This window comes from Adiantum capillus-veneris, chromosome 12, assembly GCF_014529385.1.
Source record: "Adiantum capillus-veneris isolate H3 chromosome 12, ASM1452938v2, whole genome shotgun sequence".
Classification (NCBI taxonomy): Eukaryota; Viridiplantae; Streptophyta; class Polypodiopsida; order Polypodiales; family Pteridaceae; genus Adiantum; species Adiantum capillus-veneris.
The window spans coordinates 64,023,424-64,051,197 of NC_140942.1; the positions used below are offsets into that span (position 1 = coordinate 64,023,424).

The 27,774-nt window shown below is 42.6% G+C and overlaps 1 pseudogene; it reads left to right on the forward strand.

Moving 5' to 3' along the window:
• Window positions 1–1,899: 1,899 nt before the first annotated feature.
• Window positions 1,900–27,770, forward strand: LOC147445834 (F-box protein SKIP1-like; annotated as a pseudogene).
• The last annotated feature ends 4 nt before the right edge of the window (window positions 27,771–27,774 follow it).

The window sequence follows — 27,774 nt, forward strand, 5'->3', positions numbered from 1 at the left end:
GACCTCCTAGAGGCACCCCTATAAAAGGATGTAAATGCGAAAATTTGAGGGCTTTTTTGCCTGAGTGTGTGATTGGAAGCTTGAAGCTTGTGTGGTGGTGAGCTTGCCATTGAAGCTGCATACTTGAATGTACTACTCCCCATGCAATAATACCACTTATTTGCCCCTATCTCTTTTGTTGCTTCTCCCCATTCTCCTCCTTTTCTCTCGCTCTTCGTGTATTGGCCATTGCTTGCAGAGGGTTTGCCTATAGCTTGAAAGGTGCTACCAAGAGGGCAGATTCGGAGTGTTTTGTGACTCGAAAAGGATGAGTTGAGCAATGTGGGTGCATTTGTGCTGTGGGGTGTTTTTTTGCAAGGTGTGCGATAGTTGTTTTGTATGCTAAAGTGGAGTTGTTAGTGCAAATTAGCCAATTTGAAGGTCTTATTTGAGAGGTTAGGGGTGCTGTGGAATCCCTGGGCTATAGAGAGGAAAATATTTTGTGTGCTGGGTGTGTTCCTTGTTCCCCCTCTCCATCTTCTAGTGCCCCCACTGAGGAGCTGTCTGATGCTCCTATTTGCGGTTGAAAGTGGTGTTTTTTAGTCGACAAAGCGGTTGGCTGATGGTCGAGATTTTTGATGGTCGGGTTTGAAGCTGACAGAGATGGTGGAGCCAGGTTTGGGCCCCATATTTACGGGTGTCGAAGATCCCGAGGATTGGTTAGCAGATTTTGAATTATGGCTGCTGTCGATGCGTATGTCGACGGATGCAAAAAAGGTTACAGACGGTGCCACTGTTGATGCGAGGACGAGCCAAGGTGTGGGGGATGGTTTAAAGAGCAGTGATCGAGAATGATGGCAAAGGTTGCAGAGTCAATTTCTGGCGCGGTTTTGAGAGGTGCTTACAGTGGAAAAAGCCGGTGCAAGGCTGAAGGCGGTACACCAGGATGTGAGTAAATATTTCTCTATTTTCATTGAGCAGTTTGAAGCTTGTTGGAAACAGTTAGAGATTGCTAATGGGGTCAAAAGCAATCAATCTTTGAAGCCGTCAAAGCTGTTAGAGTGCTTGCATCCAAGGATTAGAGAAAAGGTTGAAGATGGTGCAGATACCTATGAAGACATGGTCTATCTGGCAAAGATAAAGAGCAGAAAGGTGAAGCGGAAGTTGGAGTTGGGAGTGTTAAAGCCATCAGATTATATGCCTATTGCGGAGGTAGCGAAGTGCTCTTTGGTCCAACCCAAGGGGATTCCAATTGTTCGGAATGCCTAGCCTGTGGAGGTAAGACCTACTATTGGTTATGTTCCTTGGAGGTTTCCAGTTTGTGATGTGCATGTACCGAGGGTGGAACAGCTTGGCAACGAGGAGAAGCTCCAGGTTGAGGTGAACCAAGATGCAAAAGTGGTAGCAGATGTGGAGGTTCCAGTACGGATTAAAGAGGTAAAGCATGTTCCTGTGGAGAGTTTGCACGAAAAGGTAGCAGAATGCAATTGAGATGCAGATACCGAGGGTTCACAAGCTGATGAAGAAAGTTTGCAAAGCAGTGAAGATGGTCAATCTTTTGTGGAGCAGCAAGCGGATGAAGATGCTGATACGGAGTCGGTATATGATGGCGATGCCGATGAAGATACATGCTCGAGTAGCGAGGAGACAATCGAGGAGGATAGAGCGGATGAGTCCACATCGTATGACGAAGAGACGGAATCCGATGAACCTGAACTGGTAAAGGTAAAGCTGCCCTCTTATATGTTTGATGATATGGTAGTAGCGCATGTGCAAGAAGAGCAGGGAGCAGAGCAAGCCAAGATGATCAATGAAAGCCAAGTGGTGCGGTCTAGACCTACAGATGATGATATGCAAGTAAAGGTAGTGTGTGGTGCCATGCTAATGGCTGGGCTGATGAAAGTAGCGGTGGAATGTGCCATGGTGGTGCAACAGGTGCAGCATTTTGCCAAGAGAGATAAAGCGGCCGTGTCTAGGGAGAAAGACAAAGATGGTGCAATGGAGAACGAGTTTCTCTCTTCCATGGAGGAGTATGATGCAACAGTAGAAGAGGTGCTTGAAGAACAGGTAATTGAAGCTGACAAAGCGGTGGTGCAGAGCGACCTTGAAGGGCCGGTTGACAAGGAATGGCCTGATGACGCTGGAATTGAGTGTGCGGTCAAAGAAGAGGTTGTGATGCCAAAGATGGTGGAGATTTCGATGCAGCAGACATGTCCAATGGTGGAGAAACAAGAATCTCAAGCAGTGGCTTTGCTTCCAGTGAAGGTATGTAAGCTATGGTTGATGCATATGGTGGTATATACAACTCTATGGAGGCTGTTTCACCAGGTATAGGGTTCTATGGTGAAGTCCTCCACTTTATTTGGTTGGGAGGGAGGGTCGGACGTGTGTTGGAGCTTGATGTCAGGTACTTGTTTTTTTGATGATGATATGCTTGGTGCTACTTGGTATGGAGTAGACAGGTTGCAAAGTTATGCATAGAATGCAGAAGGTAGTCTATGGGCAGGCTATACACATGATGGTCTAGGTACTGGGGTACGGCACTATGTTGAGCAGTTACAGATGGGTGGAAGATATCAACGGCAGGTGTTTGATCCAGGTGGAAGCTATGTGATGCAGGGGGTGGGGAAACCCACTTGAAGGTTTGGCAATAGAGTGCAATAAAACAATGTACATATGGTTTTAGTTTTCTCATAGCGTGTGCCAGGTTTTGCAGTTAGTAGTGGAATAAAGCTTTTATGTGGTTGAGCATAAATGTTCAACAGGGGGTGGGCAATGATGGTGCAACCAAAGTATGTCGACTCTAGAAGGTGGCATGGGCAGATGTATGCAAGCTAGCAGAAGCATGCCAAGGGATTGGAGCAGCTAGGAAAATCATGGGATGGCAGGTAGCAGCTGAATTGTATGCATGATGCGGCTTATAGGCCAAGAAAGGCTCCATGAGGGGCTAATTTGGGTAGCAAGTGAAAGAGATACAAAGTGCAACTTCTGGGTATAGGAATGAAGAGCTTGAAGTGCTGAAGGAGCAGGTCTAGACGGCTCATCAAACCGAGCTACGGAGCGCAAGTTATTGAAGGTTGAAGTTTCAGTGGTTTGCAGATTCTTGACAGACAGGGCAGCTGGAGACAGGTGATCCAAGTGGAAGTCAAGGTACAGGTGTGTAGAGCTCAATTCATGGAGCCTACCCGTCTTTTCGGATTGTGGATCGGAGCTCTGGTTAGCAAGATACAGTCAGTTGAAGTATTCCCACGGGCCGGGTCTGAGCCCACTTGGCCGCATTGGAGAATGCGCCATCTGGAATCTTTTAGAGCACCGACAAGTTCTAGAGCAGGGTGTGCATCATATGGAGCTAGCAAGAAGTGATTGCATGTCAAACGGAGTCCGGAGCAAGAAGTTACAACAGTCGGAAAATTGGGCGCCTTTGTCCAAAGTTGGTTGCAGATGCTTTGATTGATTTTTGCGCCCTCAGTATGGGGTATTGGGAAATCCTGAAATGCGGTTGGAGCCGGGCATTTTCAAGTCGGCACGGAGAGCTTGCAGCCAGGTTTTACAGCTTAGAAGATGGACCATCAGGGGCCAATGGGCATGCAGGACAAAATGGGGGAAGACAAAGTTTTTTTTTAAAAAAAAAAGAGGTGGTTTTGTTTTATTTCCAAAGCCTTGAGGCTTGGGGCATCACGAGCTGCCACGTGGCCGGGCAATTGCCCCACATGCGCAGTTGGATGCCGGTATGCCATGGTATATCAGCAGGAGCGTGCGCCCTCTAATGTACACAAGAGGGGAGAGAGAGGGGAGCTCCCTCCCATGGCGATGGCGTGTGGGCGCAGGCGTTGTGCGCGCGGACCTGACGGTGCTGCGTGGCGATTTTGGCGGTGTAGAGGCGGTGGCGCACCCATGGGCGCCCGCGAGGGGTGGAATTTCAGAGTGCTGATGTGGCAGTTAAGGGCCAGTGCCCACGCCCGCTAAGGGCCAAAATTTTTGAGGAAGAGGTGTACCCCCCCCCCCCCCCCCCCCCCCCCCCCCCCCCCCCCCCCCAAATAGCGACATCGCTATTGCTCAAGGAGGGGAGGGGTCTCGCTGCAGAGAGGTGAGCCGACAGAGGCAGTTAAAGGGCAAGGCCAAGGACATCCAAAGATAAAGTCAAGCCAAGGCAAGAGAGGAGAATTCAAAGGCCCAAGAGGAAATCCGGGCGGCCAAATGGAAAGGACAAAGAACCAAGGTGTACACCATGCAAATGTTTCCAAAAATCAAATATGTCAAGTGTTGGAAATGCAAAAAGAATTCTAAAAGAAGCTCTAAGTGAAGGCCACGGGAGGAGAAACTCATCCATTTTTCTTTTTTGGACCTCCTAGAGGCACCCCTATAAAAGGATGTAAATGCGAAAATTTGAGGGCTTTTTTGCCTGAGTGTGTGATTGGAAGCTTGAAGCTTGTGTGGTGCTAAGCTTGCCATTGAAGCTGCATACTTGAATGTACTAATCCCCATGCAATAATACCACTTATTTGCCCCTATCTCTTATGTTGCTTGTTCCCATTTCCCTCCTTTTCTCTCGCTCTTCGTGTATTGGCCATTGCTTGCAGAGGGTTTGCCTACAGCTTGAAAGGTGCTACCAAGAGTGCAGATTCGGAGTGTTTTGTGACTCGAAAAGGGTGAGTTGAGCAATGTGGGTGCATTTGTGTTGTGGGGTGTTTTTTTGCAAGGTGTGCGATAGTTGTTTTGTATGCTAAAGTGGAGTTGTTAGTACAAATTAGCCAATTTGAAGGTGTTATTTGAGAGGTTAGGGGTGTTGTGGAATCCCTGGGCTATAGAGAGGCAAATATTTTGTGTGCTGGGTGTGTTCCCTATTCCCCCTCTCCAGCGTGTTGCCCACGAGGAGAGCTACGCATTGATGCTTACATCATGCGCGTTCGTCTGTGTTTTGGTAGATTCACCCGCGAGCTACTTTTGGAGTTTCGATGAGTAAACGTTGTCTGTTTCTGCATTTCAGCATATGCACGCGATCAGAGCGAGTAGACCTACGCATTAGGTATCTTAGTTTTTGGAAATGTCGACTTGCATAAACCTGTCAGACATCGTACGTGACTCTGCACCGGGTGTTTTTGGGTGGGGTTTTGGGTCACGGACCTTAGGGAGAGTGGCCTATGGGTGTTGATAGGATATCCCTCAATTTTCATAACGTTTCGAGAACGTCTAATGGGATTTTGGCTTGCGGTAGCATCATAGGAGACTCTCACATTCACAGAACCGATGGCATGTAGATTTGATATCTTTGTAGGAAGTAGTCATTAGTCGGTCGAGTAGAGGTTGACATCCTTTGATTGCTTCCACGCACCTGCGGGTCGAGCTCCATCCTTCTATCACTTATGCTCCTGAAATCCTATTGGCTAAGCTGGGGAGGTCCAATGGGGTGTTTGCATGAGCAAATAGCAAGAGGGGTCGACCAAGAGAGAGAGGGGGACTGATTTTCTCAAGGCATTATTGCATTACACACTCACACTAGTCTATGTGTGGAGTAAGAAGACTCTCTCTCTCTCTCTCTTCTCAAGCTTTAATAGACAGCTTATCACCTACTCCAAGCTTGTGAGAAGGGAGGCCTACACCAACAACTCTTGGCTTTGTGATGCAAATCCAACCAAGATCCAAGCTTCAATGCATGCTCATCTCCTCTACCATGCTAATTACTAAGCTAAGCTATGAAAATATGAGTGATTATGTGAGGAGATGTACATCTTTCTCGTAGTACTACTCCTTCTTCGTCTCAATCTACTCTCATATCCCGCTAGCTCTCACCATCTTCAAAGATGTGCGAGGTCTTGGGTCTGAGACCGTGAGGGAATTGATGTTGTGTTTGATAAGTGTTTTGCTTAGTGCTTGAAGTTTCCATCTTCATTGCACTAGCTGGCATTGGAGGAACACAAAGAATTGTATTGTAAAATGTCTCTCTTGATGGGGGAAACCATAATACAAAGCCTTTTGGAGGGGGGACCGCCTCCATGCAAATCCAGTCCTCAACTGTTGTCAATTGCTTAATTTCTCTCTCTTTTGAAGTATTGTTCATGATATCTAACTAGGTGTTATGCTTTTTGTTGCTCTCTCCACCCAAGTACTCTTGTTATTCTCATCAAGAATCCATTCTAATGAAGTGCTCAATATGTTCATGCTATTTTCCGCTACACACAAGTTACTAGGCCATTAAATGTAACACTCTAAGTTCACTTTGGTGAGATTGACACTCTCATGTGCCCCATCCCGAGTCGCTTCCTTGCATATTGACATTATGTTAATAACAAAAAAGCTATGCTATAGACGTCCGTCGTGGCGACTCGCTAACAGAGGTTGAAACTCTCTAACAACAAATGCACGAAAAGGATGTTCACATTATGAAGCTTACCAACACCATCACATATTTGAAAGAAACACCCTTTGGTTCAAGGGAAAAATATACTTCTTACTTTTGGTTGTGTTCTCCTTATCATAGACTTTGAAGTATAAGGTCTTTCCTCTAATTGTTTGACAGTGCTTGGCACAAAGGTTTCTTTTGTGTTGAAACTCGATGAGTGTTAAATAGTGAAAGGTCAAAGGTTAGAGAGGTTAAGTGTCACCACTTTTCCTCTAAAACAAATTTCTTTATAACATCTTTATAACATCTTGTAGAAGGTGCTTCAAATCCATGCTTATTAGAGGTGTGTAATCTCATCATAATGTATATTTTAGGATTGTTTATTCCGAGTTGGATGGAAATACTTGCAAGTCTATACATCATATATTTAACGAGTGTCTTTATTATACATCTTGCAAATATTGAATTCATACATATTTTGGTTTGAAGAACAGGCCTCTAACGCATCATGGTACAAGAAGGTGACCTCTTACTATGCTAGTTGAGTGGTGGTGTCTGCAACAATGGCTCATGGAACTGGCATAACATGAATCTTTTACGGTGGCACAAAGCTCTCCTCAAGAAATGTGGCTCCCACTACACTAAGAATCATTATGTTAATATGGAGAGATCCTAGTAGGAAAATAAAACAACTTTTCATTAGGAATACACCCTTTCCTAACATGAGGGCACCCCAACAAAGATATTTTCATGTGATAGGTCACCCCATGAGCATACCATCTCATGGAATGGATGCAAGAACTATGACTGCACTACCCCTTGGAAGCTGTTCATGAATGTATGTTTATCAAAGTCAATGAGAGAAATTTGGACTTTTTAGTTTGTTGATGTGTAAGAGCACTCTAGGTCTACCATACTCTAGGACCCCTGCTTGGCCATTTTGCGTGCCCTTGTGGACCCTCTTGTTGAGGATCCCTAGGGCCTTAAAATGGAAAATAGGGTCTTTTTTTAATGCATGGCCATGAGATAGAGGTGTAGTTTTTGATGTACCCAGAGTACCCTCCTCCCTCCCCCCCCCCCCTCCCCTTTTGCTCGGTGTTCAAAGGCCCCGGGATATTCACTATATAAATTTTTTAATGCATGGCCATGAGATGGAGGTGTAGTGTTTGAGGTACTCATAGCCGCCCCCCCCCCCCCCCCCCCCCCCCCCCTTTGCTCGGTGTTCAAAGGCCCCTCAAAGGCCTCACAAATCATGTGCACTAAACATTTTTGGTTTAGAAATTGACCAAACAAGGATCCAATTTTTACTTCCTTGTGTCCATCCCCTGTTCTTGGGAATGTTTTGGTAAAGCCATTTCTTTGGTATTTGAAACACATGTGACACCTATTGTTATAGTATCCAAAGAGAGGTTTCTTGATTGCTAGTTTACATAGGCTTGAGTGGTACATATCTTCTATGTTAACTTTGCATGCATCTATAATTTATGTTTACACTTTCTCTATCCAAATGGGATACATAGTAAAACTCAAATCTGTTAGGAAATAAGACGTAGCTAAATAGATAATTGAGTAGATTACTTAATGGAGAGAGAGAGATTTATATACACGAGATTATAGAGTAGAGAGAGAGAGAGAGAGAGAGAGTACACACGATATACGTGGTTCACCCAATGTGGGCTACGTCCACGGGAAAGCAGCCACTCAATGGCTTTAGTACTTCAAAACAAGAAGTAGTTTACAAAGGGATTATACCCTTAATGGAGCTCCCGCCTTGCTTCACTCTCACCACCTCACACTCACCTTGTTGCATCAACTTCACACTATGAAATGTGTGTAGAAATGGCCTCCTTTTATAGGCCAAAAGGGCTGCCCTCTCTTATGAGAGACAGCCATGTGTAGCCGCCCTTGTGCGAATAAGTCCAAATCGGACCCTCCAATCCGCCCATGTGTGGCCGCCCTTGAGAAGACAAGTCCGCTTTTGAATTTGGCCACCGGCCATTGAATTCGTCAACCGGCCACTGGCCATTGACTTCCGACCACCGGCCAACCGACCGGTTGTTTTCCGACCACTTTCCGGCCGCTGGCCGGCCATAATATTCCGGTGAAAAAAAAAAGTCTAGGGGGCCTCCGCCCCCGAGGCCTTTAAAGTTGCCCCTGATTCTTGTCCATGAAAATTTTGGTTTTCGGTGAGTGATTTTCCTTCACGCACGATGGCTTCTCCTCATAATGGGGGCCTTACAAATGTGCGCTTTTACCACAGAAAATTACAAGGGTAAATCAGGCTCCATACTTAACAATCTCCCACTTGGAGACTGATCTCCAAACCAAACCTGTATCTGCTTTCCATTCTGGCTTCTTATCCTTGAATGCCGATTGAAGATGAGCAAAAGCTCAACTTCTCCTTGTTGACCACCTTTGTAAACATGTCTGCAGGATTTTCACTTGTATACACCTTTCCTAGCTTTAGTTGTCCCTCTTCCAAAAGAGTGCGTATGAAGTGATATCTCACCTCAATGTGCTTTGTCCTTGAATGAAAGCCTGAGTTCTTCGCAAGATGGATAGCGCTTTGGCTATCACTGTACAAGACACAATTGTCTTGTTTGAATCCAAGCTCTTCTAAGAATCTGTGAAGCCACAGAATTTCTTTGCTTGCCTCCGTCATTGCTACATACTCTGCTTCCGTGGTAGAAAGTGAAACCACTTTCTGCAGCTTTGAAGCCCAGCTTACTGCTGTTCCTCCAACCGTGAACACATAGCCAGTAGTGCTCCTTCGAGTATCTTTGTCACCTGCCATATCTGCATCAGCATACCCTTCTAGAAAAATATCAGTTCCTCCAAAATACAAAGCATTTGTTGTTGTCCCTTTTAGATACCTAAGTATCCACTTCACAGCTTGCCAATGCTCTTTACCTGGGTTGTCCATGAACCTACTCACAACTCCCACTGCATGTGCAATGTCTGGCCTTGTCCAGACCATAGCATACATTAAAGAACCTACCGCTGCAACATATGGAACTTTAGACATATAGGCTATCTCCTCTTGTGTCTTTGGACACATATCCTTCGTTAGTTTAAAATGACCAGCCAAAGGTGTAGAAACTGGTTTTTCATTTTGCATTACAAACATTTCTAGTACCTTCTTGATGTAATATTCTTGAGATAGCTTTATTGTCTTCTTCGTCCTGTCCCTTGATATTTTCATACCAAGTATCCTCTTTGCAGTACCTAAATCTTTCATTGAAAAAGATTTGGACAGCTCCTCTTTTAGGTCTTTGATGTCCTGCATGTTAGCACTTGCAATCAACATGTCATCAACATACAACATTAGGATGATGAATTTCCCATCTCCCAAATTCTCCGTGTAGACGCAATGATCCGAGTTGCATCTTGTGAATCCATGATCCAACATCCATCGATCAAACTTCAAGTACCATTGTCTTGATGCTTGCTTTAAACCATACAAGCTCTTCTTTAATCTGCAAACCATTTTCTCCTTACCTTTTACTTCATACCCCTTTGGTTGACGCATGTAGATTTCCTCCTCTAAGTCACCGTGAGGGAATGCCGTATGTACATCCATTTGCTCGAGATTTAGATCATGAGCAGCCACAAGGCTTAAGACAAGCCTAATTGAGTTCATTTTTACAACAGGAGAAAATATTTCATTGAAGTCAATACCTTTCTTTTGAGAAAAACCTATTACCACAAGCCTAGACTTGTACCTTTTCTTCCCACCTTCTTCTTCCTTTAGCTTGTACACCCATTTGTTTTGAAGTGCCCGCTTACCTTTAGGCAACTCAACCAACTCCCATGTTTGGTTGCGATGTATTGAGTCCATCTCCACTTGCATGCTCTTCGTCCATTCTTCTTTGGATTCATGTTGCATAGCTTCTTCATATGATTCCGGCTCTCCAGAATCTGAGATCAAGAGATGGTTGAAGGAAGGAACAAACCTTTCTGGAGGTCTACTTGCTCTTGTAGATCTTCGGGGAATAGGTTGAGGCTCCTCATTTGGTTGACGTTGTTGCACATTGTCACCGTTTGCAGTCCTTGAGTCTTCACCGTCCTCAAGCTCCATGTACTCATCACCTGTTTCTTTTTTTTTTTTTCTTTCCAAGTAATCTTTGTACATATTTTGTTCGTTAAAAATTACATCCCTACTCCTTAAGATTTTACCATCTTCAGGATTCCATAGGCGATACCCAAAGTCTCCTTCTCCATAGCCAATGAAGAAACACTTTTTGGACTTTGCATCTAACTTTGATCTTAGGCTTCTATCTATGTGCATGAAAGCCTCACACCCAAACACTTTGAGAAATGCATAATTCACCGGTTTACCTGTCCATGCCTCTTCTGGAACTCCCCCATCCAATGCCGTTGAGGGTGACCGATTGATTAAGTACACAGACGTACTTACAGCTTCCGCCCAAAGCTCAAGCAGTAGGCCTGCATGTAGCCGCATGCTTCGTGCTCGTTCCATGATTGTCCTGTTCATCCTTTCCGAAATCCCATTTTGTTGAGGTGTCCTTGGGGTTGTCCTTTGCCTCCGAATGCCATTGCTAGCACAAAAGCTTTCAAAAGCTTGGCTGCAATATTCGCCTCCATTGTCGGATCTGAGGCATTTAACCTTGATACCTGTTTCATTCTCCACAAAGGCTTTCCACCTTTGAAATATGGAAAATACATCGAATTTATTCTTCATGACATAAACCCATGTTTTTCTAGTCGCATCGTCTATGAATGTTACATAGTACAATGAGCCACCAAGTGATGGTATACTTACAGGACCCCAAACATCAGAATGAACCAACTCAAGTTTTTTATTTTTTCTTTCATTTCCTGATTTTTGAAATTTTACCCTCTTTTGTTTACCATAAACACAATCTTCACAGAACTCTAAGTCCACTTCTTTTAAACCTGGTAGAAGCTTCTTTGTTTGAAGGATTTGCATTTCTTTGGCACTCATATGCCCAAGTCGGTAGTGCCACACCGCACTGTCAACTTCTGTAGTTGCTGCACAAGCTGAAGGTTGCATGCTAATAGTACACAAGTAAAGTGTACCGACTTTTTCACCCTTGGCAACCACCAAAGATCCCTTTGAGATCTTCCACCGTTTGTTTCCGAATGCAATGTTGTGACCTTCATCGTCCAATTGTCCTGTAGAGATCAAATTTTTGCGAAGAGAAGGAACATGCCTAACATCTTTAAGCTTCCATTCATTTCCGTTAGCAATTTTGATAGAAACTATACCTTTGCCGACAATCTCACAAGCTTCATCATCTCCCAAGTATACATACCCAAAATTACCTTTGGTGTAGTCTTGAAAATGTTGCTTGTGTGGTGTCGCATGGAATGAAGCCCCGGAATCTACTATCCAGGAATTAGACACATTGTCTAATGAGAGAATTAGAGCATCTTGCTCTACTTTACCTGCCACATTGGCCTCCGATGTTGGCTTGTTGTCTTGAGACTCTGTCTCCTTCTTCTTCTTGGACCAGCAATCCTTCTTGACGTGGCTCTTCTTGCCGCAGTTCCAACATTCAAGAACTGACTTTGTGCGTGACTTGCTCCGCCTTGAGTGATCACGACCCTTTTGGTTTTTGAACCTCTCCTTAAGCCTTCCTCTTGTTTCCACTGATAGTGTAGCACTTGATGATTCTTATGTGCTTCTCCTTTGCATTTCCTCGCTTAGGAGAACACCCACAACATCATCAAACTTAAGAGTATTTGTGCCAGAGATAGAATTACTTACAGCCATCACAAGGCTGTTCCAACTATCCGGTAGAGATGATAGTATAAGGAGAGCTCGCACTTCGTCATTGAAATTGATTTTCACTGATCGAAGTTGACTTATGTTTGTGTTAAAGTCATTTAAGTGTTCTGCAACTGAACCATTCTCTGCCATCTTTAGATTGAACAAGCGCTTCATAAGAAATACCTTATTGGATGCCGAGGGTTTCTCGTAGAAGTCGTCAAGTGACTTCATCAAGTCCTCCGTGGTCTTCATCTCCGAAACATTGAAGGCCACCGTTGATGCCAAGCTTAACCGGATTGTTCCCAGTGTCTTTCGATCAAGGACAATCCATGCTTCATCTGCCATTGTTGCGGGCTTCTTCGCAAGACCGCCTAGTGGCAAATAGAGGTCCTTCTGGTAGAGATAGTCTTCAATCTACATCTTCCAATGTTGGTAGTTTTTGCCGTTGAACTTCTCAATCTTGAGCTTCCCTTCCTCCGCCATAACTCCCACTCATTTCAAGGAATCCTTTCCTTGAGATAATTTAGCTACGAGCAAACCTTTCTCTGATACCAATTGTTAGGAAATAAGACGTAGCTAAATAGATAATTGAGTAGATTACTTAATGGAGAGAGACAGATTTATATACACGAGATTATAGAGTAGAGAGAGAGAGAGAGAGAGTACAAACGATATACGTGGTTCACCCAATGTGGGCTACGTCCACGGGAAAGCAGCCACTCAATGGCTTTAGTACTTCAAAACAAGAAGTAGTTTACAAAGGGATTATACCCTTAATGGAGCTCCCGCCTTGCTTCACTCTCACCACCTCACACTCACCTTGTTGCATCAACTTCACACTATGAAATGTGTGTAGAAATGGACTCCTTTTATAGGCCAAAAGGGTTGCCCTCTCTTATGAGAGACAGCCATGTGTAGCCGCCCTTGTGCGAATAAGTCCAAATCGGACTCTCCAATCCGCCCATGTGTGGCCGCCCTTGAGAAGACAAGTCCGCTTTTGAATTCGGCCACCGGCCATTGAATTCGTCCACCGGCCACCGGCCATTGACTTCCGACCACCGGCCAACCGACCGGTTGTTTTCCGACCACTTTCCGGCCATCGGCCGGCCATAATATTCCGGCGAAAAAAAAAGTCTCGGGGGCCTCCGCCCCCGAGGCCTTTAAAGTTGCCCCTGATTCTTGTCCATGAAAATTTTGGTTTCCGGTGAGTGATTTTCCTTCACGCACGATGGCTTCTCCTCATAATGGGGGCCTTACAAATGTGCGCTTTTACCACAGAAAATTACAAGGGTAATCAGGCTCCATACTTAACAAAATCCGCAATTTAACAGTGAAGTCCACAAGGTGATAGCTATTGGTATTATCTTTAGCAATAGCTACCAATAGCTAATAAATAGGGATATTTAAGAAGATTTGATATCAAAAACTTGTCAACACTACTAAAAAAAGTGGAAACTCAAAGGCTTTAAAGTATATGTATGTTGAAACACGAATCATTAAAAAGTTAATTATTCATCTATCAATCACCCGCTATACATTGACACCTCCATCTCAAGTTGTCCTTTCTCTAAGTTAAGCTTGGCATAGGCATCGTAGGGAAACAATAACATGTTGGAAAGCAAGAATTTAGCTTTCTCAACTTTTGAAATGTTGCTAATGAAGCAGGATATATTCAACATCCCCAAATGAGGACATCTTGACAAAGGTTATGATCCATTTGAATAAGAATAATCATTAATGATTAAACTAAAATCAAAATATTGCTTGAATTTCTTCAAGGTGGAGTGATTAAGACTTGAGACTTGAAACATCTTACAGGAAAATCAAAATATCCATAAAGGTCAACAATGTTTCTCATATCTTTATGAAACTCTAGTAATCTAAATTAAATATTCTCACTCAGCGCGACACCATTTAACAAAAAAACATATTTATATTGCACCAAAATGAGTATAAATACAAAATCATTTATAGAGGAATTCAACCTCATGAAAATAATTACAAACGGAGACAATGTTGTTGCTGTCAAGCTTCTCTTACACAAGTATTTGGCTTCCTCATCTAGAGATTCATATACACTTAAGTATTTGCCTACTATTCTTATCAAAATCTTTTATCATGGTAGTAAAAGGTTCGTCATGGACCAAGAATAGAGTGATTTCCATCTCTGCACATGATTGATTGCTCATGTTGTCTCAAAACAAGTTGACTGTGTAAGTAAACAACAGATTTTGTGAGCACAAAGTTATAAAGTACCAAATGATATCATTCTTATAATCTAGTGACAACTATACAAAGAAGAAACTAGAAGGAGAATCTTTGATAAGTCTCCATAGATAACAAAACTTACGTGCATTGTGAGACTCAATCACATGCTACACAACCATAGATGGTGCACCAAAGCCATGAACAAAATAGCACACCCCATGTTATGAGGTGTGAATCCCTAAACATTAAAATCCATAAAGAGGTTAATTCTCTCCAGCATGATAAACTTAAAGATGGAGATGATGTTAAGCTTTGAATGTAAGATACAAGGTTAATTTCCTTATCATTCTATCTTTATGTTGGAGGTGAACCCTTGCAATGCCCGTGCACTATGCATGCTCCCTGTTGTTGTGATATGCAAGTCATGTGAGCTTATACTTTTTCCACCTTTGGGAGAAGAGGTTTCCATGTAGTGTGAGTGAATGAAAGTAGAAGGAGTAGAATCTTGTTTCATGCTGTAATGGAGGTGAGAGAAGGCAGAGGAGCTAGCTTGGTGTGAAACTATGTGATGGGCAAGGGAAAGAGATGGGGGAGGAGTTTGCTTGGTGCTGCAATGGAGGTGGAAGAAAGCGGGCAGAGAGATAATGCTGGACTACAGGGGGTGCATGTGGTTTCTGCAACAATGGAGAGTTTGGAAAAAAGTTTGTAGAGAAAGAAAATCACTTTTTAGCTACAGAATAGGTTTAGAAAGACTTTGGAGGGTGGAAAAATATGTTTAGAATTTTATTAAATATTTTTTACTTTTGGAGATCGTCTAGAGACCTTTGTAGGAGGGAGGGAAAACTTGAAATTTGATTTTTTTGAAAATTTTAAATTTTAAGTGTATTTTTTAATCTGGGCCAAAAAGTGAAAGAAAAGAGGTCAAAGTGGTCCCCCCCCGGCAATCCCTTTCCCCTAGCCACCTCCCTTACCTTCTCACTAGGTAAAAGGCCATTAAGAGGTGTAAGGCTACCTTGTCCTCTTACTTTTTTGAGGGCATAAAGTGTGTCCACTACCTTCTTCCTATTGGTTGGCCTCTAATTAATTTTAATCCCAAAGACCCCCTAGAGGGTTCATATTTTTCCTAATGGGTTTAGGCCTATATAGATGGTGGAGATCAGGTTTGCATCATGACAAAAAATGCAATGAGGGAAACAAGTGTTAAAGTGGTAGAAAAATCAAATGTGTGCATGAGGATAGCAAACCATGCTAAGGCTAGGTGTTTGGGCCTGGCTCAAGATGTAAGAGTAAAGGTGATGGGCAATGAGTGCCTAATCGACTTCTTTGTGATGGAAGCAGGTGATAATGTATATCCTATCATCTTTGGTAGACCATGGCTACTTGCAATAGGTGCTAAACAAGACTAGGAAACAAAGTGTACACCTTGCTTGATAAAGAGAGAGGGAGACATGTGGTGTTGGATTTGAAGACTAAATAGAGCCGTTTCCATCCTATGGCGGTAAGAGACAAAGATGATACAACAAGCTACGAGTACAAGACCGAGAGGGCCTATGATGAGGGCTATACAGATATGGAGGAAGAGGAAGTGAGGATGGTATGCTAAAACTCGATGCTGGTTTGTTTGGAGTCACAGTGGAAGACTCTCATGAAAAAGAGGAGGTGCAGCCGTAGGTTCATGGCATAGGCGTGGAAGAGGTAGCCAATATGTTGAGCGAAGATTTAACCAAGCATGAGAAAGAGGGCTATTTTTTATTGTGTGCCTCTTTTTCAAATTTGTTTGCGACAAAGTACAAGGATCTGCGAGGAGAAAAGGGTGTTGATCACAAGATAGTCCTCAAGGAAGGGTACAAGCCAAAAGCACAAAAGCTAAGGAGATTGGGGGAAAAGGCTAGAAAGAATCCCTTTGGTAGGAGATCAACCAGCTACTAGATGCAAGTAATATATACCCCATGAAGGAATCTGAGTGGGTTTCTCCAGTGGTTATCAATCCTAAGAAGAAAGGGAAATGACGGGTGTGCATCGACTATAAACCATTGAACATGGAAACCAAAAGGAACCACTACTCATTGTCGTTTCAGGATGAAATTTTAAATAAGGTAATTGGCCATGAGAGGTATTTCATCATGGATGGGTTTTTAGGGTACTTTCATATAGGCATTTAAAGACCAGTTAAAGACGACATTTATCTCTCCATGCAGATTTTTTGCCTGCCACAGGATGCCATTTGGGTTGGTAAATGCCTCTGCTACCTTTCATGATTGGATTAACATGGTATTTGGTACCTACTTGGCCAGGGTCATGAGGTTGTTTATGGAAAATATACGGTGTTATAATTCAAGGGTGGATCATTTGTCAAAGCTACATCTATGCTTTCAGAGGCTTGATGAAGAAGGAGGTCAATTGAACCCCCAGAAGTGCAAGCTAGTACAACCTTGACCATCATTATTAGACCATGTCGTGTCGTAGAATGGAATTGAAGTGGATCTAGAGAAGGTCAAGTCTCTAGTTCTTATGGAGCCTCCCTCTAGTGCTCAAGGCTTGACTTCATTTGTGCATAAACTGAAGTATCTATCAAGGTTTTTTTGGATGTTGTCCCAATATGTGTATCCTCTTCAAAAGAGGGTGCAACAGGTGCATGGGTTTGCATGGGATGAAGAAGCTCAAGAAACTTTTGACAGGGTGAAGGAAATCTTGTGCCAGCTGCCTATGCCGTGTCCTTCCAATCAAGAAGATGATTTCTATGTCACGATGACGGTAGGTACCATAGCTATTGGAGCATTGTTGTTGTAAAAAGTTGAAAGAATCTACAAGCCTATTTACTTTGAAAGCAGGGTAATAAGTCTTGGAGAGGTGACCTCACAGAAGCGGGGCAGTGGGTCATGGCATTAGTCTTTTCTTGCCAAAAGTTCAAAGTGCATCTCATTGTACAAAAGTTTTATGTGCTGAGCGGCTAAAAATTTGTTGCCTAAAGTGGTGTTGCACTTGAAGCTAGGGAAATAGATCATGAAATGGGTGATAGAGCTACAAGATTTTGATTTTGAATTCAAGGACAACCATACTAGTTGATCTCACTTGGAAAATATTTTGGTCAATAAGGTCGTTGATTTGCCAATCTATCCAAGGGTGGTACGAGATAAAGCCAAAGAGGAGCCTGATTTAGTGGGAGCTTTTACTATGTGGTTTGATGGTGCATATAGAAGGGTGATACAAAAAGCAACTGGAGGTGTGGTAATAAGGGATCCACGGGGGAAAGTGATATTTTCAAGGCTTACAACTTGGAGGATGCTCCTACCAACAATGAGGTGGATTATCTTACTTTGTATTCGGGTTTGAAGCAATGCATGGAGTTTGGCATTTCTAGGTTGGTGGTAAACGTGATGCTTTCTTGGTCATCAAGCAGATGCTAGGCCAATGGCAGGTGAAACAATATTCATTGAAGCATTAGTTTTATGTCGTTAAAAAGTTGTTGAAGTTTTCTGAATAGGTCCAATTCAAGCATGTTAAAAGGGAGCAAAACCAAGAAGCGGATTAGCTTGAGAGTAGAAAAGTGGAAGTACAAGTTATGAGTATATATGTGGCCCCAACCACTTATACAAGTTGTGAAACCTTGAAGGAGATTGATGACTTTTTGGGCTCAGGTCAGTGTTGAAAAAGTTTGTCCAAACTATAGGGGAGAAGGTTAGTGCAAAAAGATCGTAAGTTCAAGTTGATAGGGGAGGATCTTATGACCTGTGGAAAAGATGAAGTGTTGTGAAGGGTGCTTTAGAAAGATGAGTTTGGAATGGTATTGCAGCAGTGTCATGAGGAAACTTGGCATCAAGGTGAAAACCAAGTTTTGTTTCAAATTTTGAGAGCAGGGTTTTGGTGGCCTTTGATAGTACGTGATGTGCACTATTGGTGCAAAACCTACCACAAATGCCAAACTATGGGAGAGAGAAGGCTGGTAGCCGAGTCACATGGGGCTGTCATTGCCCAAAATGATTTTGAGAAGTGGGGTTTGGATACCATTGGTCACTCCCAAAGTCAACAAGTGGGAAGAAATACATTATAGTAGCTATTGACTACCTTACAAGGTGGGTAGAGGCGAAGACAGTTAAGGAGGTAAGTGCTTGTGTTGTGGCTCAATTTGTATTTGATAACATTTGTTATTGTACCTTGGGTGCTCGTGTCAGATAGAGGACAAGGATTTAGAAGCAAGCTTATGAAGGCTTTGGTGGAGAAGCTAGGCATTCAACACCGGTTCTCTTCACCCTATCATCCTCGATGCAATAATCAAGTAGAGAGTACCAATGCTAAAATCATAAATATGCTGACAAAGTATGTTTATAAGCAAGAAATAGAGTGGAAGAAAATCTCAATAAGTGTTTATGGGTATAAAGAATGTCTTACAAAGTGGCTACCAATTTCACCCCATTTGAGTTGGTCTATGATAAGGAAATATGATGTGAAAGATATTGAAGTTCTAAGTTAGAAGACTTTGCACATTCATGATGAGCTGGGCATGTGGGGACAAATGGCCAGGGCTGATTTTAGTAGGTAAATTTGAAGTACTCAAGTTATGGGCCATGTCGGTCCTTTTAGATTGAGAATCGGGCCCGGATAAGCAAGTTTGTCGGGGGCAAATTATAAGGCAAATTGATCGGATTGGGAAGTGTTCCTAATGAGAGATTTTGGGCCTCAATCAAATTTTGGAATGTCATATACACTGTATGGGCTAGCGGGAATTGACGGCTCATCAAATGGAATCACAAGGGCTGAGATATCGCAGTTGGAAGTTTATGCCAAAAGACGGCGGGGAAACGCCAAGTGTTCTTTGCCAATTTTGGTGGCCTCAATTTGCGGGCTTGAAAATTTTGAAATGCGGCAATTTCCATGCAGATTGAAGTTGATGACAACAATCTGCAGGTTCCATGCAGATTGAAGTTGATGACAACAACTTTCACCCGGTCTTTACAGCTTGGCAATTGGGCACGGAGATAGGAAGCGAAACCGGTTTGAAATGGGCAGAATTGTTTGTTTATTGGTAAGGTTTTTATGGAGTATTTCTCTCAACCCACCAAGGGGAGTGTCCACAGGCTGCCATGTGGCTAGGGGATAAGCCCACATGCATTGTGGTGAGCCGGAGCTACGGGGTATAAGTCCCAAAGCGTGCCCTCCATATGGTATCAAGCGTGGAGAGAGAGAGAGAGCACCTTGAGATCCGTGGCCATGGAAACCATTACGCAGCCCTACATGGGCACTATTTGGTGTGGTATTGCTAGCCTGTGGTGGCATTTCTAGTGGCCTTTTGGTGACGGTGGTCCACGAGGCAAATGATGATGTGGAATTCCCAATCGAGGGCGTCTTCTCATGCGGCCGCAAGGTCAAAACCTTTTGTTGAGGAGAAGTGTGCACCAAAAAGTAGGTGACTTTCAAGTGGTAAAAAGAGAGAGAGAGAGAGAGAGAGAGAGAGAGAGAGTGCTGAGATGTTGGTACCCTATCCAAAGTGCTAATAAGGAGCAAATGAATCTCAATTCAAGAAAAGAGGCTCCCTTGAGTTGAATGGGCAAATAAAATCCACCTTTTTTGTTTTTTTGTAAGTGAGGCCTCCCTATAAGAGGGATTGTTGTAAAGTGAAAGGGGCTTTTTGCCAAGAATAATTTGGAGTAGGTGAAGAAGAAAATTGTTCTCTATGAGCCATGGCGGATTTATAAGATTTTGCAAGGAGAAGTTCATCATTCCCCCCCCTCTTTGAGTTGATTCCCTAGTCTCCCTTCATTCTTTTACTCGTATGCTTTGCTTGTGTTGCTGGTGTTGGTGTGGTTGTGAGTGCAATCCCAAATTGAGATCCGTGTATGCAAAGTGTGTGTGTGTGTGTGTGTGTGTGTGTGAGAGAGAGAGAGAGAGAGAGAGGTTTGTGTGAGTGTACGGTGTGGAATAGAGGTTTTGGGTGTGTGATATATCCTGGAGCTTCTGGTGAAGCATGTGTGTGCATTGGTGTGTCAAAATGAGCATGTGCAAGCGAGATTGCGTGGATTTTGAAGGTGAATTCTAGTGGATTGGGGTGTTGTGTTTACCTTGGACTATAGAGAGGTGCACATTTTGTGTTTTGGATGTGTACCCACTTCCCCATTTTCAATGACTATGATTTTAAGGGCACGGTAATGTCATAAAATCTAATATCTAACTTTTCCAAATGATTTTCTCATATTAAACTTATTAAATTGGCCATTAAAATGGGAAGATAAAGGGAATAAGAGTTAGAATATTAAATGTGCTACTAGACTTATCTTGATAGGGGAGTAAATGGAGAGAAAGTCTACAAAAGAGCAATGTGAACCCAATAAAGCTTGAAATGACCTTAGGGTAAGATTCATTAAGCCTCCAACGGTTAATGCCCATTTGGGCTTGTGACTAAAGGGGAAGGACATTGACAACACTAGGTATTTGAACCATTAAATAAGTGCACTAAGATCACCTTGAGGTTGCAAGTGGCCAAGTGGGGAGTGCAACTTGCATGGGGCGAGCCCTTATCCTAGAGAGAAGGGAGAGAACACTCACACACATTAGAAACTTACTTCTTTCACTTAAGCCATAAAGGACACATGTCATGTAACTAGCCATGTTGCCCACAAGAAAGCATAAATCTCATTGGGTAGCCAACATGAAGAACCAATGAGAATTAAGCATTCTCTAGAACAACCTTTGATCTCATTGGGTAGCCCTAATAAAGGGAAGGGAACCCATTAGAATAAAGTATCCCATGAGTAAGCTTTGATCCTATAGGGTAGCCTACTAGGGGGAACAATGAAAGTAGCACATCCCACTAGCAAGCTTGAATCTCATTGGATAGCCTACCTTGAGAGCCAATGAGAATTTAGTTTTATTTAATTAAAGAATTAAGCTCACTTCTCAAAGAGGTAATGAAGGAAACTTAGTTATATTGTTTCTTGTTATAGACTCTAACCAAGAACTTTCTTTTTGCTCATGAGGAATCTACTTAATGAAACACTCTGCTATCGGTTTTTTTGTCAAAATTGTTTTTGAAAATATGCACACATGCAAAAAAGTTAATTTTTTTTTGTCTCGAACTCCAAAAACTACTAAAAAATTACCAAAATTCACCAAAAAATTAGTGAAAACTCAGCAATTTGCAATGCACACTTTGGATTGGTTGTTTGCATGAAATTTTTTTCATCTTTATTATTTTTGATTAAAAATTTTAGCAATTTTGGGCAATAAATTAGAAAAAGTTACAAAAAAAAGCCAAAAAATATTTAAAAATATGTAACCAATTTAGTTCAAAATGCAGCACTAATCAATGTAATTAAAGATTTCAATCAATCATTCATCAAAGTGGACCCATAAGCATGACCCAGGGTCATACATCTACATACCAGACTACTAAGAAGGATAATGTGCATACTAGCACATCTGAAGCTCAAACTAGGGTAGCAAAGCATACATCAACTCAGATGATTTGACTGGACAGGTTACATGGGTTATAGAAATAGCCATTAAAGGGGAGAACAATTATAAGAAAACCAGACATTACTACCCTAGTCCTTTCCTATGACTGTGTAAGAAACTGATCAAGATACAATTAGAAAGGACTGTGCATCTGCCATCCACTTAGGATGGAATACAACAATGAATTCCATAAGACAAATGATGGAGGCCCAGGGGTCATCTTCCAGTGTCAAAATTACTGTTTTGAACGAAGAACTGAAACATACTAAGGCGGAAGTTGATGCATTGAAAAAGGAAAAAGTAGAATGGAAAAATAGATACTGCATTTTCAAATTGATTAGAATCAAAATGCTAGGACGATATCTACTGTCCATCAAAAGACAGTCGCAATCAATTATATTTAGGATTTATACAGAGTAGTCAACTTAAACATTATTCATACTCAAACACCACTATCACCAATCAATGTCAATCATTAACTTTCATGGATATAGTTTTCTTCTTCAAAGAGCATTCTTGAATGCATACATGAAGCATAATTAGTACCAGCTTTAGGTTGAGTGGTAAACTTCGCTATGATACCAGGTGAGAGGTCCCTTAACAAAGGGTCTATGTAAGAATTCTAGAATTTACATTTTTTCATCCATATAACAATTTCAATATGTATTAGAGTGATAAAGAAATAACATAGGGGAGGAGTCAATTCGATTGAAAATGCAGTAATGAAAGAAGAGAAGAAGTTCATTGAGCAGGTAGCAAAAAGGTTCAAAATAATGTTGAATAGAGAAAGGGATGCTTCTAGAACACTTAGTGAGATGCACACAATAATGAAAAAGTTCATCTTAGAGAAATACATTTATCAATCCCTTGTTGATACCCCAAATACGGATGGAGATCTCACTCCAAATTTCAAAGATCTACAAAATTATGTTAAAATTATATAGTCTGAGTTACAAGAAAAAGCCAAGGAATACAACAAAACTCTGGTTAGTCAAGTGCTCGTGGAATATATGAGAAATCAAGACCAAGTCAATGAAGATTATAAAAAGGATGAAGAAGAAGATCTTGAGGATGATGGTGCAGGTCCCCGTGATTAAAGAGATGATGACAAGTATGATGATGATCATGATAACCCACCTAACAAACAAGAAATGACCCACCCCAACAACAGACCCATCAAAGCACTCAAAAGCAGTTAAGAATACAACAGTCTGAATCAACATCGCAAAGCTTAGATAGAGGTAATCACATTATTCTAGATTCAAATTTGGATTCAAACACAAACCTAAACTTCGTTTTACTAAACTGTTGGCACTAATACAATTATTCTAGATTCAAATTTGAATTCAAACACAAACCTAAACTTCTTTACTGAATTGAGAAAGAAAAAGACAATTTAGATTCATGATTTTTTGCATGAAAAACTAATCTATTCTGATTTAGATCAATTTCAAATGTTGTACATTGTAGCCAAGAGAATGGTAGAGAAATGGTAGCTGATTAAGTATCATGATCAAACCACTTGTGAGCACACTCTAGCTGCATTCATGTGTTGGAAAGAGTTTCAAAATGGTTGTTGAAAACAAATGATATGGTGGCTAATCCACACATAAAAGAACCTTCCAATGTGAATCTTTAAAGTCTAGGCATACATTTAGAAATGTTTCTAGGTGATAGACCCACATATAGATATATGAAGGAGATCGGGGTCCAAATCAAGGAGATGCTGGTAAAGATGTAGATTGGGCAAGAAGTATTAAATCAAAAAATTAGGAAGCTGCTAGAAAATAATGCCATTAGTAGCAAAGGAGAAAAAACATGCATGACACTGAGGGAGTAGGAGGTGCAATTGAAGAGTTTGTTTCATCTCGTCAAAATCTATAGAAAGATACTCCAATAGGATAACTAGTTGGTTATGAGATTCATTGAGTTTGTTCTTGATTTTCCCAAGTTGTTCTATGGAGTACAAGCTAAGGACGATGAACTTTCTCCTTTTTTTCTTGCCCTAGAGCCAACTAATCAACAAAGCTATATCAAGATTGTGAATAAGCTAAGAATCTGGTATGATGAGGGCAAAGTTGAGTGGGCTACCTAGACAAGGATATTGAATGAAGTTGAGAAAAAGTCAACAATGGAGAAATTAAAAGTTGATCTTAAGCTGTTAAAAAGAAAAATGTACCAATGGCATAATCATCTTCTACAATTGATCAAGATTACTAATGAGTTACTGCAATTGTCAGTTGAAGCTTCAAAGATTCCAAAGAACGAGTTGGCGAGTAAATCTATGTTAGAATCCCAATTCACAAAAATGGTTGAAGTGCTATTCAAAGCTAGAATTAAATCCAATCAACCTCTCCGTGAAAGATTGATATACATTGCTTTTGTGTATCATAAGATATCCAAGGCTAGGTTGACTAGAGAAAGACATACTTTTTATAATGTAAACACCAAAACTTGGAATGATTGACACATATGAAGTAGAAATGATGTCTATATGAAAGGAACAACTGGAACAAGAGGCCATTTACCAGCTCATTCAAAAGGACAATGCGGGTACTAGTGCTCAAGGTATTGGTACACAAACTCATCCTCCACCTAGGGTTATTTGTTGAAAACCTACAAAAAATAAGGCTCCAGATAAATGGAGCCGATGACCTCTAGTATCCAGCTAGGTCAATTAGCTCACAAACACAAAGAGCTAAGAGGCTTACCTTTGTTGGGAAGAAGGTAGACCTTGGCTATTGGGTGAGCCATCCCAGAGGGTCCAAAAGGTTATTGGGTGGATACTAATCTATCTCTAGCAACATACTTGAAATTTTTGGAAGGAAGGTGGGTGGATTCCTGAAGGGGATCGGAGAGCACCACAGACGGAGAGTGAGAGAGAGAAGGAGACACACGACACACAGATATGGGTGGGGAGACTCAAAGAGTGAGCAGCCCCCTATACTCTTATGCTGTGTATAAGGTATATAAGTCAATGGACGCCCATACTCTGGGCGGCCGGGCAAAGCACAGTCGCCTATACCCCAACAACCTCCCACTTAAAGGCGACTGTGCCTTTAAGCAAGGGAACCTAGTTTAAAGACTACAAAAGGCGAGAGAAAATCGCTCTCAACCGATGCCCACTGATTGGCTGTGATCGTGTGCATCCGGCTGTCCTGCTCCCGTGTAAGTCCATACACCACCAGACGTACCGGCACACGTACTGCAAGTATGTACGCAATACCTGCATATCTCCCTCGTGCACTATGCCATCATCAGTCACCAAACAACTGACAACCCCAACTACAAATGCTCCCACTGCAACTGCGATATCCGGTCTCAAGATCAGCATCTCATACATGAGACCACCGAATGCCGATGCAATGCTAGCGGGCCTTGCTAGCTCTACGGAGCATGCATCAACATATATATCCCTGGCAATAGGCATCTCTGACTGACAAGGCATGTCAGCCACATGCATCTCCTGACTGTCCGCAAAAGACGCATCAACCTGTCGTGCAACCTCAGAGAAAACCAACTGCTCTAGGTTTTCTGCTGGAAGACATATCCTGCACAACTATATCCCCATGGTCACTGTTGATCATAGAAAGGAATGACTGCATAATCACTGACATCTCAACCTCCTCTGCAATCATCCACTGCAAACATGACCACTAAATCTACTGTGACTCACTAGAGCTATCATGCTCTAACTCCTTATGCATAGACTCTTGCACAACATCCTCCTGGCGTGACTCACTAGAGCAAGACCGCTCTACCTGTCTATCCTGCATAGAAGTATCTCGCACAACTGACTCTCTGGTTTGCTCAGTCACTAGCAAAGCATGCATGTCTGACTCTGTCACCTCTCTGTGTGACTGCTCAAGTCGTGCCCCAATTGTGTGCACAACGAGCTCACTACTCTGCACTCCATGCAAAACACCCTGCAACCCATGAGCAAAAGAGATTGTCCTGGTCTCTCGCTCTTTTTATGGCTGTAACAAGATTGAGACTCGACCATCTCGCACCAATACTACGTGAAATGGGTACCATGTGCCAACTCTAGCACCTCTCACAATCACTAGCGAATCCAAATGCAATGCAAAAGATCACTCAAGCAGCGATACCCGACATCCACTATCCCTGAGCTGACCAACGGAGATCAAACTCATCGTCAAATCTGGCACATGACGCACATCCCTGAGCACGTACGATGCACCGCTCGGTAATGACAGTCTCACATCTCCTGAACCAGCAATCTCATACAGTGACCCATCTGCCAATTGCACACTACCATGCACTCTGCTAGAATAGCTACTGAACCAGTCACGATACGGAGTGACATGAAAAGTAGCGTCCGTGTCTAACACCCACTGCAAAAGAAGTGCACTATCCTCAGACATCAAAAAATCAGGAGTAATACAGGAAACAAATGTGACCTCACTGTCACTAGAGTACTCAGACACTGTATCTGATCCTGCACAACTGTCAAGTCAAAGGAGCATCTACTGCATCCTTGAGACTAGCCTGTCTCCTGTGCTATCTCATACAACGAAAGAATCGCCGTCTAATGTGCCTTGTGTGACCACAATGCAAACATCTTCTAGCCATGCCATGCTTGGTGCTTACTGAGGCTCCCGAGTCCCATTCCCACACATGGACATTGTTGGGCTTACACAGGGAAGGCTTACATAGAGAGAGAGAGAGAGAGAGAGAGAGAGAGAGATAGGAGCACCTCTTCAGCTATGAGTGTGCACAGAGCTGCTACTTGAAGTAGAGCAAGAGAATCGAGAAAAGTGACAAGAACATCAAACTCAAATGACAAAGCATATGCCTTGAGTGAAGCTATGAAGAAAGGCCGGGAGAGGTTTTGTACGCACGAGCTCGCTTGCAACTGTAGTGACTAGGGGGAGTCGAGTTGCATGCTCGTGAGCACGTTCTTGGCGATTCCCAACCTGTCAACCCGCAACCCTCCCAGCCTGTCCCTACTCCAACAATACGGTGCGTGAGCAATTCTCTCTCTCTCTCTCTCTCTCTCTCTCTCTCTCTCTCTCTCTCTCCCCCCTGGACACCTCTTTTTTTTTTTAGAGTTGAGAGGATGGAGCATGTGGTTTAGTCACGCCGTTCCTACATGCTGTAGACCATGTACCTGCTTTCACAGGTTTTTTGGCTGGAGGTTTGAGGTTTTATGGCACTGTTGCTGCAGAACAGGTGCCGGCTGAGGGCAAGTGGCATGCTCTTGTGAAATGAGCGTCCCCAGAGAGAGAGAGAGAGAGAGAGAGAGATTATGGTGGGCAGCTTCGCTGGATCCGGGTTTCTGGGAGCGCGTTCACATGACGCTGAGCTTTTGCAATCGCTTTGAGACCAATGCAGCCGGCCTTCGAGGCCAAATTAGACTACATGCTCAAGCTTATTGTTAGCGCAGGCTCTTTGCTTGAGCTCTCAACCAATCATTGGTCCGATTTGGCTCTCTCCTACCTTGCCTCATGTAGTCTATCGGTTCAATTTATATCAGTTTCATCTTCTCGCGGGGTCGCAGATTTATTTATTTGTCAGTTTGTAAAGTCTTGCCCTCAGCTTGAGCACCTTGACGTTAGTGAATGCCAAAATGTTATAGTCACTTCATTAATGGAGTAAGTTGGTCAAAATTGGAAGTCCCTAACAATTTTGAAAAGAAACAGGTTAATTGGCAATTACAATCCTGCGACAAAAAGTTGGGTATCGCCAAAATACTTCAGAATGTCTTCGCCAGCAAATGCAAACGCAGAAGCTCAAGTAATCTCTACATTGATGGCAAACTTGAAGCACCTGGAGCTAAGGCATTCAAAGATCTCGGACCAAGGTCTTTTTTCTTTTCTTGATGGTTGCACTAATTTAGAGTGCCTTGACATAACAAAATGCTTGAATTTAACAAGGAGGGCCAAAGTGGAAGCCAAAGCAAGGTTACCTAATGAAAAGTTACGTTATGACAAGACACCAGCTCTAAAAAATGTGGATGTAGATAGGTATGGTCAATGGCAATTATACAACGAGCGCTTTCGGAGTGGCTTTTTCTAGTTTT